The sequence below is a fragment of the Arachis ipaensis genome, chromosome B05 (assembly GCF_000816755.2).
Source record: "Arachis ipaensis cultivar K30076 chromosome B05, Araip1.1, whole genome shotgun sequence".
Taxonomy (NCBI): domain Eukaryota; kingdom Viridiplantae; phylum Streptophyta; class Magnoliopsida; order Fabales; family Fabaceae; genus Arachis; species Arachis ipaensis.
The window spans coordinates 99,114,206-99,127,872 of NC_029789.2; the positions used below are offsets into that span (position 1 = coordinate 99,114,206).

At 37.0% G+C, this 13,667-nt stretch overlaps 1 long non-coding RNA gene across 1 annotated transcript in view; it reads left to right on the plus strand.

Moving 5' to 3' along the window:
- LOC110262932 overlaps nucleotides 251–13,667 on the plus strand; it is a 16,118-nt gene continuing 2,701 nt past the window's right edge. The window contains exons 1-3 of the long non-coding RNA XR_002347944.1: nucleotides 251–848; nucleotides 1,086–1,174; nucleotides 9,609–9,611. This is a non-coding gene — a long non-coding RNA (uncharacterized LOC110262932). The remainder of the gene's footprint in view (nucleotides 849–1,085; nucleotides 1,175–9,608; nucleotides 9,612–13,667) is intronic.

Sequence of the window (13,667 nt, forward strand, 5' to 3'; positions counted from 1 at the left end):
ATCAAATACTCTAATTGAAAATATATTACAATATAACTAGTTTTCTTTATTAATAAAACCTAAAGTATTTATTTATAAAAATATTATCATATAAAAATCTTATTATTTTATAGCTACTAATTTTATAATTTAAATATAGAAAATAATTCAATAATTAGAAAATTAGATAAAATTCTAATTTAAATATCCAAACATCATTATTTTTAAATTTCTAAGACTTTAAATAGTAAATAGAAAAATAATAATAACGGCTGTTACTGCACAAAACACTGTTGGAGTCCAGGTTCATTTTCATATAACAGTCTTGAATGAATTTAATAGAGATAGAGTCCAATTAAGTTTATGTATTATGTTATACTAAGTCACTATCATATATGATCTCAACAACCTGATAGCTGATTCTGTTATGAAGTTGAGGGTCAAGTCACCACACTAACTAATCTTAATTAGACTCTATCTCTATTAGGGTGTTAATCTTAATTTTTTTTATTTTGGTCAAAACAAAGCATCAAGTTCTCTAGGTTGAAAATGAACTTTTACCTACTTTTATTTTCATGGATAGTCAATTATAATTCTGATTTTAATAGTAATGCTAATGATTACTTGAGCTTTGCATTCCTTTTGGTGGTTGTCTTCTCATTTCTCATATATGTGATGATTGCCAGGGAGTGGAGATATTGCCTGATGATGTTGTGGCTGAGCAATTGAAGTCTGTGCTCTCTGGACATGGTAAGTTGAAATAGGAATCCGCATCTCATGAAATAATATCTAAATACAAGTGCAAGTTATTAATGTGAGGAACTGAAACGTGCTCAATTTTTAAGTAGAGATGATGGCCCTGCATTGTGGTATTATGAAAATTTTATATATGTATTACTATAAATTGGAGAAATAGGCAAATATCGTCACTCATTATCATTCCTCCTTACATGTTGTTCTCTTGGATATACCCTGAAGTTTTGCTTTATAATAGTTGCTAACGTATTTTTTTGCTTCAGAGGCTCTAATCTGTAGTGGTTTGGGTTGTGGAGTTTCTCTTTTTTTCATACTTCATTTTCTGAATGCTACTTGAAAATATTTTTTAGACTGCAGAATAGACAAGAAAGTGAAAAAAGGGCACTACAGGATTAAGCACATGTTCTGAGTTGCTTGTTCATGCTCATGTCTTTTCAAGGTGATTACTGTGGTCAGAAAATTCTATAAAAAAAAAGATGATTGAATAAGATATATTATATTATTTTGCATATATTCTATAGCAAATCTTTTAGGCTGAATAATATTATTTGCTATGTGAGTGATTATTGAACAATGCAAGAATATCTTCATTAATTGATTTTGATCAATCTAACATTAAACTCTTTTATTTCTAGCTAATTGTGCAAAATTACGACAATTATAGTTATTTTATGAAGAAGATAGAATTATAGAGATTTAATATTGAGCTTATTATAGTGTTTGAGTTGCAAAAGCAGTGAACTGATAAGTAAATATAATGATAATATTGCTCGTTATTATTATTCTAAAATCTTTACAATAATAAAATCCTCACAACAATAAAATCTAATGTTAATATTGTTCGTTATTATTATTCTTATGGAAAAGTATAGGTAGACAATGAAAATACTAAACAATATAAACAATAGATATATCGGATGTTCAATTCACTAGGTGTGCGGATGGTTATCCTAATATTAAGATTTAGGTGAATAATTTGGGGTGTAGTATGTTTTTACTTTATTAGACCAATTTTAAAACTCAGTGTTCACATTGTTCACAAAAAAACTATTGTCTACCTAGCAAAGTCCTATTCTTATATACATGCAATTCAATTGTGACAGCCTATTATATATGCTCCAGGGAGTTATCACTATATGAATCAGGGTATTGTTTAAGTTCAAGTATTCAATAATACTTGATCCAGTTGCATTGTTATTGCAATCAATCATAATAGAGACACTGCGGTTCAAAATTAACCAATCAATTACCTAGCCGTTGTTGCATCTATATATTGGCAAATAATATCATGAAATTAAATAGCACTCTTTTTAATTTTTGTTTACCTTAGACATGATTTCAGGGTTTGTGTTAAGATGTTTCCCTGACCCATTCCCATTCAAGAGTAAGACGACTCACAAGAAAAGTAAAATAAAAACTATTTAGGAATGCACTTTTGAGCTTGTCTTTATCTTCTCTTAAAAAAAATTTAATAATTTAACTTAGCTTGTCAAATACTTGACACGTATAACAAACATTAATTAATTAAAATTTTCAAGAGTTTATTTTCATGTATTTTTATGTTTTAAAGTAAGAAAAAAATTTAATTCTCAAGAGAATTTTAATTTTATGCTTTCCAAACACACTCTTAATCTTTATCCTTACTTCATCTCGCATTAACAAGTTCCTTCATAAAATATTATTAGAATTTATCTTACATTTGAATTAATATTAATTGGTGTTTTTTTAACTAAAAGCCTAATAAATTCATGCATCATACATTATACAATATATACATTAGTCAATATAATCAATGCACATTTCTTCTATTTTAGTATTTACTTAAGTCTAAGTCTATTTTTGTTCAGGCTTTTGATAGTTATCTATCCGCTATTATTACCACTTCTTTTATTATGCTGCTCCTGTGATACTGTTTTGCTGTTGCTGTAGTACTAATTATCTATTGCCAAATTGCACTACTACTTTGGTGTTGTTGTGGTACGGATTAAGACAGTAATTAAGGCTGGTCCATGTGAATTTGAATACATCTATTAATTTATTATTGATGTTATGCGTACAACTTAAGTACTTTCCCGAGAAACTCACTTTAGGATCTTCTTTAAGAATTGCTAAAATTTAATTTTCTTTTCTATTTTATGTCCAATGCCTTCAATGTATTTTGGAGACTTGAACAATATTATCTCTTAGTTAATTAGTGATGCACCACTATTTGTGGTACATCTTGTGCTTAATTGAGTGGATTTTATCCACTATTCTCACACTTATTCATGTAAATTGCATGTTTTACATTTTCCTTCCTGATTTTGTGCTATGATTGAAAACATGTTTCTTTGGTCTTAATTTAGCTAATTTTAACCCTCTCTTATTACCATTTGATGCCATGATATGTGTGTTAAGTGTTTTCAGAGATTACAAGGCAAGAATGAATTAGAGGATGGAAAGGAAGCATGCAAAAGTGGAAGGAATACAAGAAATTGAAGGAACTGCAAAGCTGTCAGCCCTGACCTCTTTGCATTCAATCGATCATAACTCGAGCTACAGAGGTCCAAATGAGGCGGTTCTAGTTGCGTTAGAAAGCTAACATCCGGGGCTTCGAAAATGATATATAATTTGCCATAGTGGCCATGCAGCTAGGCGACGCGCACGCGCACATTGGCAAAAAGTCCATCGGCGCGCATGCGCACCTGGTGCGTACGCGCGACATGCGCGATGTACTACCACTGTAGAAATCACTGGGGGCGATTTTTGGGCTGTTTTTAACCCAGTTTTCGGCACAAAAAATACAGATTAGAGGCTGCAGAGTGGAGAAATCAAAGACAAAACTACTCATTATTCACAATTTAGATTTTAGATGTAGTTTTCTAGAGAGAGGAGAGAGCCTCTTAGTTTTAGGATTTAGGATTTCTCTTAGTTTTAGGTTTATTTCTTCCCAATCCCAGGTTCAATGTTCCTTTAATTTAGTTTATCTTCTACTTTTATTTGTTCTAGCATTCTAGTTTATTTATTTTTCTTGTTGATTACTTTATGTTGACAATTTGGTTCATGAATTCTCATGTTAGATTTGATTTCTCTTATTAATGCAATTTGAGGTATTTCATATTTATTGCTTGCTTCTCCATTTGTTGTTATTGAATCTCTTGGCTTTGGTTGAGTAATTGGTGACACTTGAGTTATCAAACTCCTTTGTTGATTGATAATTGGAAGTTGCTGGTTGATTTGGATTCTACTAAAACTAGTCTTTCCTTAGAAGTGGACTAGGACTTAAGGAATCAAATTGATTGGTCCACTTGACTTTCCTTCATAATTAGAGGGTTAACTAAGTGGGAGCAATGAACAATTCTCATCACAATTGATAAAGATAACTAGGATAGGACGTCTAATTCTCATACCTTGCCAAGAGTTTTCTTAATTATTAATTTACTTTCTTGCAATTTACTTTTCCTGTTCTGTTATTTCAAAAACCCAAAAAATTACTCTTCCATAACCAATAATAAATCATACTTCCCTGTAATTCCTTGAGTGACGACCTGAGGTTTAAATACTTCGGTTATTATTTTTAGTGGGTTTGCTTTAGTGACAAACAAGTTTTTGTATGAAAGGATTCTTTGTTTGTTTAGAAACTATACTTACAACGTGATTACTTTTGTGAATTCTTTACTAGCGAAAATCCATTCGTCAAAATGGCGCCGTTGCCGGGGAATTACAAATGTGTTCCTTATTATTGGTTATTGTAAATATTTGCTATTTTGCTTGTTTGTTAGTCTTTGTTAGTTTTAGGACTTAGCTGCTTATTTTTGTTAGTTTTTTATTTTTATTTGCTACTATGAATTCTCACTCCTTTGGCTATGAGTTTGGTTACAATCATGTTGCAGGAAGAGGAAATTATAATGAGAGCTTTGATCAAGGATGAGACAATCAAAGATGGGAGGAGCCACAAGGATTTGATCAACGCTCTTGGCAACAACCACCTCCAAGGTATTATCAATAACCATTCTATGACGCATACCAAGACAATAGCTATGGTGGACCTATTCATGACAATCAACAACCTCCACCAGATTACTATGAGCAAGAGCCATTCCAAGGTGCGTATCAAGACGATGGATATGGTGGACCCCCTTGTAGTTACCAACAAGCCCCACCATATGCTTATGAACCACCTCCTCACCATAACATTGAACCACCCCACTTACAAGCCCCTTTTCACCATTCGCCTCCATATGATCCCAGTCCTTATCCACCATTCTAACCACCATATGAACCGTATGAACCATACTTAGAATCACCCCCATTCCAACATAATTACTCCCAAGAACCTCCACCTCAGTATACACCATCTCTATATCCTTATCAAGATGAACCACCTTCCTATCATGAGCCCTTTCTCCCAACAAATGAACCCTCCTATCCATCCCAAGCTCCCATAAATGATACCTTTACTGTTATTCACCAAGGGCAAAGAGAACGTCAAACCACACTTATCTCTACTCTCATTGGTCTCACCTCTAACTTCCAAAATCTTATATCCCGCATGGACCAACCCTCTACCTCCAATATTCAACCCTCAAGCTTTACTGCACCACCACCCTTCGTGCAAGAATACCCATATCCATCAATCCAAGAGCAACATGATCCCAATTATGCTACTGACCTAGAACAAGAGAGAAGGGATCGGTTTCACGAATTCATACTACAAAAGAAGCTAGAGGAGGCCCTAAAGGTGGAGGTAGGTGGTGCACAAAATTATGATTCACACTTTTCACAACTCCGCATAACTAACCAGCAAGTGCACTGGGTCGTCCAAGTAATACCTTACGTGAGTAAGGGTCGATCCCACGGAGATTGTTGGCTTGAAGCAAGCTATGGCCATCTTGTAAATATCAGTCAGGCAGATCCAAATGGTTATGAGGTTTTGATAATTGAAGGATAAGTGTTTGGAGATAAGTGTTTGGGAATTTCAGATAAGTGTTTGGAGATGCTTTGTTGCTTCTGAACCTCTATTTTCCTATTGTCTTCTTCCAACCATGCGTGCTCCTTTCCATGGCAAGCTGTATGATCCTCTCGGATGAAAAAAACCAGGTACGATCTCTGCACGGCTAATCAACTGTCAGATTTCTCGTCTCAGATGAAAAATACCAGGTACAGCTACCGCATGGCTAATCATCTATCGATTCTCACTAGCGTTGGAATAGGACCTTTGTCCTTTTGCATACTGTCACTGCACCCAACATTCGCAAGTTTGAAGCTTGTCACAGTCATCCCTTCCCAGATCCTACTCGGAATACCACAGACAAGGTTTAGACTTTCCGGATCTCAGGAATGACTGCCAATTGGTTCTAGCCTATACCATGAAGGTACTAATCTCACGGACTCGGTCCACGTATTAGATACCCAATAGAATATACTCCGGCTGTCGTCCAATGACTACGTTGAACATCATGTAGACCACTTGTGGTTGTCAGGCACGCGGATCTTGGCTAAGCGAGTAACGATAGTAAAAGTGCTATTTATACTCCAAATGTGACATAAAACGTGTTCCAAAGACTACAAATACAATAGTAAAAGTGCTATTTATACTAAACTAGTTACTAGGGATTACAGAAAATAAGTAACTAAGTGCATATAGTGCAGAAATCCACTTCCGGGGCCCACTTGGTGTGTGCTTGGGCTGAGCATTGAAGCTTTCACGTGCATACGCCATTCTTGGAGTTAAATGCCAGCTTGGGTGCCAGTTTGGGCGTTTAACTCCAGTTCTGGTGCTAGTTCTGGCGTTTTACTCCAGAAAAGGGTCTCAGGTGGGCGTTTGAACGCCAGTTTGGGCCATCAAATCTTGGGAAAAGTATGGACTATTATACATTGATGGAAAGCCCAATATGTCTAATTTCCAAAGCAATTGAGAGCGCGCCACTTGAGCTTCTGTAGCTCCAGAAAATCCACTTCGAGTGCAGGAGGGTCAGAATCCAACAGCATCTGTAGTCCTTTTTTAGCCTCTGAATCAGATTTTTGCTCAGGTCCCTCAATTTCAGCCAGAAAATACCTGAAATCATAGAAAAACACACAAACTCATAGTATAGTCTAGAAATATGATTTTTGAATAAAAACTAATAAAAATATAATAAAAAGTAACTAAAACATACTAAAAACTATATAAAAATAATGCCAAAAGGGTATAAATTATCCGCTCATCATAACACCAAACTTAAATTATTGCTTGTCCCCAAGAAACTGAAAGCAAAATAAGATAAAAAGAAGAGAATGTACAATAAATCTCAAAAATATCAATGAAGATTAGTTTCAATTAGATGAGCAGGACTAGTAGCTTTTTGCTTCTGAACAGTTTTTGCATCTCACTTTATCCATTGAAGTTCAGAATGATTGGCATCCATAGGAACTCAGAATTCAGATAGTGTTATTGATTCTCCTAGTTTAGTATGTTGATTCTTGAACACAGCTACTTTATGAGTCTTGGCCATGACCCTAAGCATTTTGTTTTCCAATATTACCACCAGATACATAAATGTCACAGACACATAACTGGGTGAACCTTTTCAGATTGTGACTCAGCTTTGCTAAAGTTCCCAGTTAGAGGTGCCCAGAGCTCTTAAGCACACTCTTTATGCTTTGGACCAGGACTTTAACTGCTCAGTCTCAAGCTTTTCACTTGACACCTTCACGCCACAAGCACATGGTTAGGGACAACTTGGTTTAGCTGCTTAGGCCAAGATTTTATTCCTTTGGGCCCTCATATCCATTAATGCTCAAAGCCTTGGATCCTTTTTATCCTTGCCTTTTGGTTTAAAGGGTTATTGGCTTTTTCTGCTTGCTTTTTTTTTCTTTCTTTTTTTCTTTCTTTTTTCACATTTTTTTGCAAGCTTTTGCTATTCACTGCTTTTTCTTGCTTCAAGAATCAATTTTATGATTTTTCAGATTATCAATAACATTTCTCTTTTTTCATTATTCTTTCAAACAATTTTAACATTCATATACAATAATATAAAAAATATGCACTATTCAAGCATTCATTCAGAAAACAAAAAAGTATTGCCACCACATCAAAATAATTAAGCTAATTTCAAGATAGAATTCAAAATTCATGTACTCCTTGTTCTTTTGCAAATAAATACATTTTTCATTTAACAAAGGTGAAGGATTCATAGGACATTCATAACCTTAAGACATAGACACTAGACACTAATGATCATGTAATAAAGACACAAACATAGACAAAACATAAAGCATAAAATTGAAAAACAGAAAAATAAGAACAAGGAAATTAAAGAATGGGTCCACGTTAGTGATGGCGGCTAGTTCTTCCTTTTGAAGATCTTATGGAGTGCTTGAGCTCCTCTATGTCTCTTCCTTGTCTTTGTTGCTCCTCTTTCATGGCCTTTTGGTCCTCTCTGATTTCATTGAGGATAATGGAGTGCTCTTGGTGCTCCATCCTTAGTTGCCCTATGTTAGAACTCAAATCTTCTAAGAAAGTGTTGAGTTGCTCCCAATAGTTATGTGGAGGAAAATGCATCCCTTGGGGTATCTCAGGGATTTCTTGATGAGAAATTTCCTTATGCTCTTGTTGAGGTCCATGAGTGGGCTCTCTTGTTTGCTCCATCCTCTTCTTAGTGATGGGCTTGTCTCCTTTAATGAGGATGTCTTCCTCTATGACAATTCCAGCTGAATTGCATAGGTTACAGATGAGATGAGGGAAGGCTAACCTTGCCAAAGTGGAGGGCTTGTCCGCCACCTTGTATAGTTCTAGAGGTATGATCTCATGAACTTCTACTTCCTCTCCATTCATGATACTATAGATCATGATAGCCCAGACTATTGTAACTTCAGACCGGTTGCTAGTAGGAATGATAGAGCGTTGGATGAACTCCAACCATCCCCTAGCCACGGGTTTGAGGTCAAGCCTTCTTAGTTGAACCAGCTTGCCTCTTGAGTCTCTCTTCCATTGAGCTTCTTCCACACAAATGTCCATAAGAACTTGGTCCAACCTTTGATCAAATTTGACCCTTCTAGCAAAAGGGTGAGGATCTCCTTGCATCATTGGCAAGTTAAATGCCAACCTCACATTTTTTGGACTAAAATCCAAGTAATTCTCCTGAACCATTGTGAATTCTTTGGGTTCGGGTTCATACTTTGATCATGGTTCTTAGTGATCCATGCATTAGCATAGAACTCTTGAACCCTTAAGTTTCTGACTTGTTGGATTGGGTTGGTGAGAGCTTCCCAACTTCTTCTTCGAATCTCACGTCGGATCTCCAGATATTCACTCTTTTTGAGCATGAAGGGGACTTCGGGGATCACCTTTTTCTTGGCCACAACTTCATACAAGTGGTCTTGATGGACTTTTGAGATGAATCTCTCCATCTCCCATGACTCAGAGATGGAAGAAATTGCCTTCCCTTTCCTCTTTTTAGAGGTTTCTCTGGCCTTAGGTGCAATTAATGGTTATGGAAAAACAAAAAGCAAAGCTTTTTCCCACACCAAACTTAAAAGGTTTGCTCGTCCTCGAGCAAAAGAAGAAAGAAATGAGTAGAAGAAGAAGAAATGGAGGAGATGGAGGGGAAGGTTGGTTTCGGCCATGGGGGTTTAAGTGTGTATGATGTGTGAAATTGAAGGTGGTAAAGAGGGGTATTTATAGGGTAAGAGAGAGGGGGAATTCGTGTATGAGGGGTTGGTTTGGGAGGAAAATATTTTGAATTTGAATGGTGAGGTAGGTGGGGTTTTATGATGGATGGATGTGAGTGATGAAGAGGTTGTGGGGAAGAGGGTAGGATTTGATAGGTGAATGGTATTTGGGGAAGAGGTATTGATGGGATTGGACAAGGGTATTTGGGGAAGAGTGTTGTGGAGAGGTGTGAAGAGGAGAGAGAGTGAGTTGGGGTAGGTGGGGATCCTATGGGGTACACAGATCCTGAAGTGTCAAAGAATTCTACTCCCTACACCATTCTGGCTTTTAAACGCCCTCTGTGTGCCATTTCTAGCATTTAACGCCATCTCTGCTACCTTTTCTGGCGTTAAACGCCAGGTTGATGCCCCTTTCTGGCGTTTAACGCCCATCAGACACACTTTTTTGGCGTTAAACACCAGTCTGTCTGCCAATTCTGGTGTTTAACGCCAGCCAAACACCAGACACCCTTTTTTGGCATTAAACGCTAGTCTACCTGCCATTTCTGGCGTTTAACGCCTAGAATGCTGCCAGACTGTCCTCCAAAGTGTGCTATTTTTGATGCTGTTTTTTATTTTACTTTAATTCTGCAGCTATTTTTATGACTTCACATGATCATCAACCTAAAGAAAACATCAAATGACAGATGAATATAAATAAATATAATTAAATAACATTGGGTTGCCTCCCAATAAGCGCTTCTTTAATGTCAATAGCTTGACAGTGAGCTATTAGAGAGCTTCACAAAGATTTAGAGCTTAATGGTGGCCTCCCAACACCGAACTTAGAAGTTAAGTGTGGGGGCTCTGTTTGACTCTGTATTGAGAGAAGCTTTTCATGCTTCTTCTTCATGGTTACAGAAGAAGATCTTTGAGCCTTAAACACAAGGTAGTCCTCATTCAATTGAAGGAATAACTCTCCTCTGTCCACATCAATCACAGCTCTTGCTGTGGCTAGGAAGGGTCATCCAAGGATAATGGATTCATCCTCATCCTTCCCAGTGTCTAGGATTATAAAATCAGCAGGGATGTTCGTGCACGAAATTGTGATCTCAGGCAACGGTGCCAAAAACTCTGTACGCACGTCTTAATAATTTTTTTTTTCATTCACAACTTCGATACAACTAACCAGCAAGTGCATTGGGTCGTCCAAGTAATAAAACCTTACGTGAGTAAGGGTCGATCCCACGGAGATTGTTGGTATGAAGCAAGCTATGGTCATCTTGTAAATCTCAGTCAGGCGGATATCAAATAGTTATGGAGTTTTCGAAAATAAATAATAGATAGACAAAAAATAAAGATAGAAATACTTATGTAATTCATCGGTGAGAATTTCAGATAAGCGTATAGAGATGCTTTCGTCCCTCTGAACTTCTGCTTTCCTGATATCTTCATCCAATCAGTCCTACTCCTTTCCATGGCTGGCTTTATGTAAGGACATCACCGTTGTCAATGGCTACTTTTTATCATCTCTGTGAAAATGGTCCGATGCGCTGTCACTGCATGGCTAATCATCTGGAGGCATCATCGTGGTCAATGGCTGCATCCTATCCTCTTGTGAAAATGGTCCAAATGCTCTATCACAGCACAGCTAATCATCTGAGGTTCTCGATCATACTGGAATAGGATTCACCCTCCTTTTACGTCTGTCACTACGCCCAGCACTCGCGAGTTTGAAGTTCGTCACAGTCATTCAATCCCAGAGTCCTACTCGGAATACCACAGACAAGGTTTAGACTTTCCGGACTCTCATGAATGCCGCCATCAATCTAGCTTATACCACGAAGATTCTGATTAAGAGATCTAAGAGATACTCATTCAATCTAAGGTGGAACGGAAGTGGTTGTCAGGCACGCGTTCGTGGGGGAATGATGATGATTGTCACGCTCATCATATTCATATTGAAGTACGAATGAATATCTTAGAAGCGGAATAAGTTGAATTGAATAGAAAAACAGTAGTACTTTGCATTAATTCATGAGGAACAGTAGAGCTCCACACCTTAATCTATGGAGTGCAGAAACTCTACCATTTGAAAATACATAACTGATGAAGGTCCAGGCATGACTGAATGGCCAGCCCCCAAAACGTTATCACAGGATCAAAAATACAATCCAGGATGTCTAAGACAATAGTAAAAAGTTCTATTTATAATAAACTAGCTACTAGGGTTTATAGAAGTAAGTAATTGATGCATAAATCTACTTCCGGGGTCTACTTTGTGTGTGCTTGGGCTGAGCTTTAGCTTTCCACGTGCAGAGGCTTCTTTTGGAGTTGAACGCCAGGTTGTAACGTGTTTCTGGTGTTCAAGTCTGGTTTGTGACGTGTTTCTGGCGTTTAACTCTAGACAGCAGCGTAGAACTGGCGTTCAACGACCTTTTGCATCATCTAAACTCGGCCAAAGTATGGACTATTATATATTGCTGGAAAGTCCTGGATGTCTACTTTCCAGCGCAATTGGAAGCGTGCCATTTCGAGTTCTGTAGCTCCAGAAAATCCACTTTGAGTGCAGGGAGGTCAGAATCCAACAGCATCAGCAGTCCTTCTTCAACCTCTGAATCTGATTTTTGCTCAAGTCCCTCAATTTCAGCCAGAAAATACCTGAAATCATAGAAAAACACACAAACTCATAGTAAAGTCCAGAAATGTGAATTTAACATAAAAACTAATAAAAACATCCCTAAAAGTAACTAGATCCTACTAAAAACATACTAAAAACAATGCCAAAAAGCGTATAAATTATCCGCTCATCACAACAACAAAATTAAATTGTTGCTTGTCCCCAAGCAACTGAAAATCAAATAGGATAAAAAGAAGAGAATATACTATAAATTCCAAACTATCAATGAAACATAGCTCCAATCAGATGAGCGGGACTTATAGCTTTTTGCCTCTTGAATAGTTTTGGCATCTCACTTTATCCATGAGGTCCAGAATGATATTGTGACTCAGCTTTGCTAAAGTCCCCAATTAGAGGTGTTCAGGGTTCTTAAGCACACTCTTCTTTTGCTTTGGACCTTGAATTTAACCGCTCAGTCTCAAGTTTTTACTTGACACCTTCACGCCACAAGCACATGGTTAGGGACAGCTTGATTTAGCCGCTTAGGCCAGGATTTTATTCCTTTAGGCCCTCCTATCCACTGATGCTCAAAGCCTTGGGATCCTTTTTATTTACCCTTGCCTTTTGGTTTTAAAGGTTATTGGCTTTTTGCTCTTGCCTCTTGGTTTTAAGAGCTTTGGCTTTTTCTGCTTGCTTTTTCTCTCTTTTTTTTCGCTATTTTTTTTTTCTGCAAGATTTGTTCTTTGCTGCTTTTTCTTGCTTCAAGAATCATTTTTATGATTTTTCAGATTATCAAATAACATGTCTCCTTGTCATCATTCTTTCAAGAGCCAACATATTTAACATTCTTAAACAACAACTTCAAAAGACATATGCACTGTTCAAGCATTCATTCAAAAAACAAAAAGTATTGTCACCACATCAATATAATTAAACTAAGTTCAAGGATAAATTCGAAACTCATGTACTTCTTGTTCTTTTGAATTAAAACATTTTTTCATTTAAGAGAGGTGACGGATTCATAGGACATTCATAACTTTAAGACATAGTTACTAAATACTAATGATCATGTAATAAGACACAAACATGGATAAGCACTTAACATAAAGAAAACGAAAAACAGAGAATTTTAAGAACAAGGAATGAATCCACCTTAGTGATGGTGGCGTTTCCTTCTTGAGGAACCAATGATGTCCTTGAGCTCTTCTATGTCTCTTCCTTGTCTTTGATGCTCCTCCCTCGTTGCTTTTTGATCTTCTCTAATTTCATGAAGGATGATGGAGTGCTCTTGATGTTCCACCCTTAATTGTCCCATGTTGGAACTTAATTCTCCTAGGGAGGTGTTGATTTGCTCCCAATAGTTTTGTGGAGGAAAATGCGATTGAGGCATCTCCAGGATCTCATGGTGATGAGCTTCATGCGTCTCTTGAGCTCCATGAATGGGCTCTCTTGTTTGCTCCATCCTTTTCTTAGTGATGGGCTTCTCTTCCTCAATGGGAATGTCTCCTTCTATGTCAATCCCAGCCAAATTGCATAGATGGGAAATGAGGTGAGGAAAAGCTAACCTTGCCATAGTGGAGGACTTGTCAGCCACCTTGTAGAGTTCTTGAGGTATAATCTCATGAACCTCCACCTCTTCTCCAATCATGATGCTATGGATCATGATGGCTCGATCCACAGTAACTTCAGATCGGTTGCTAGT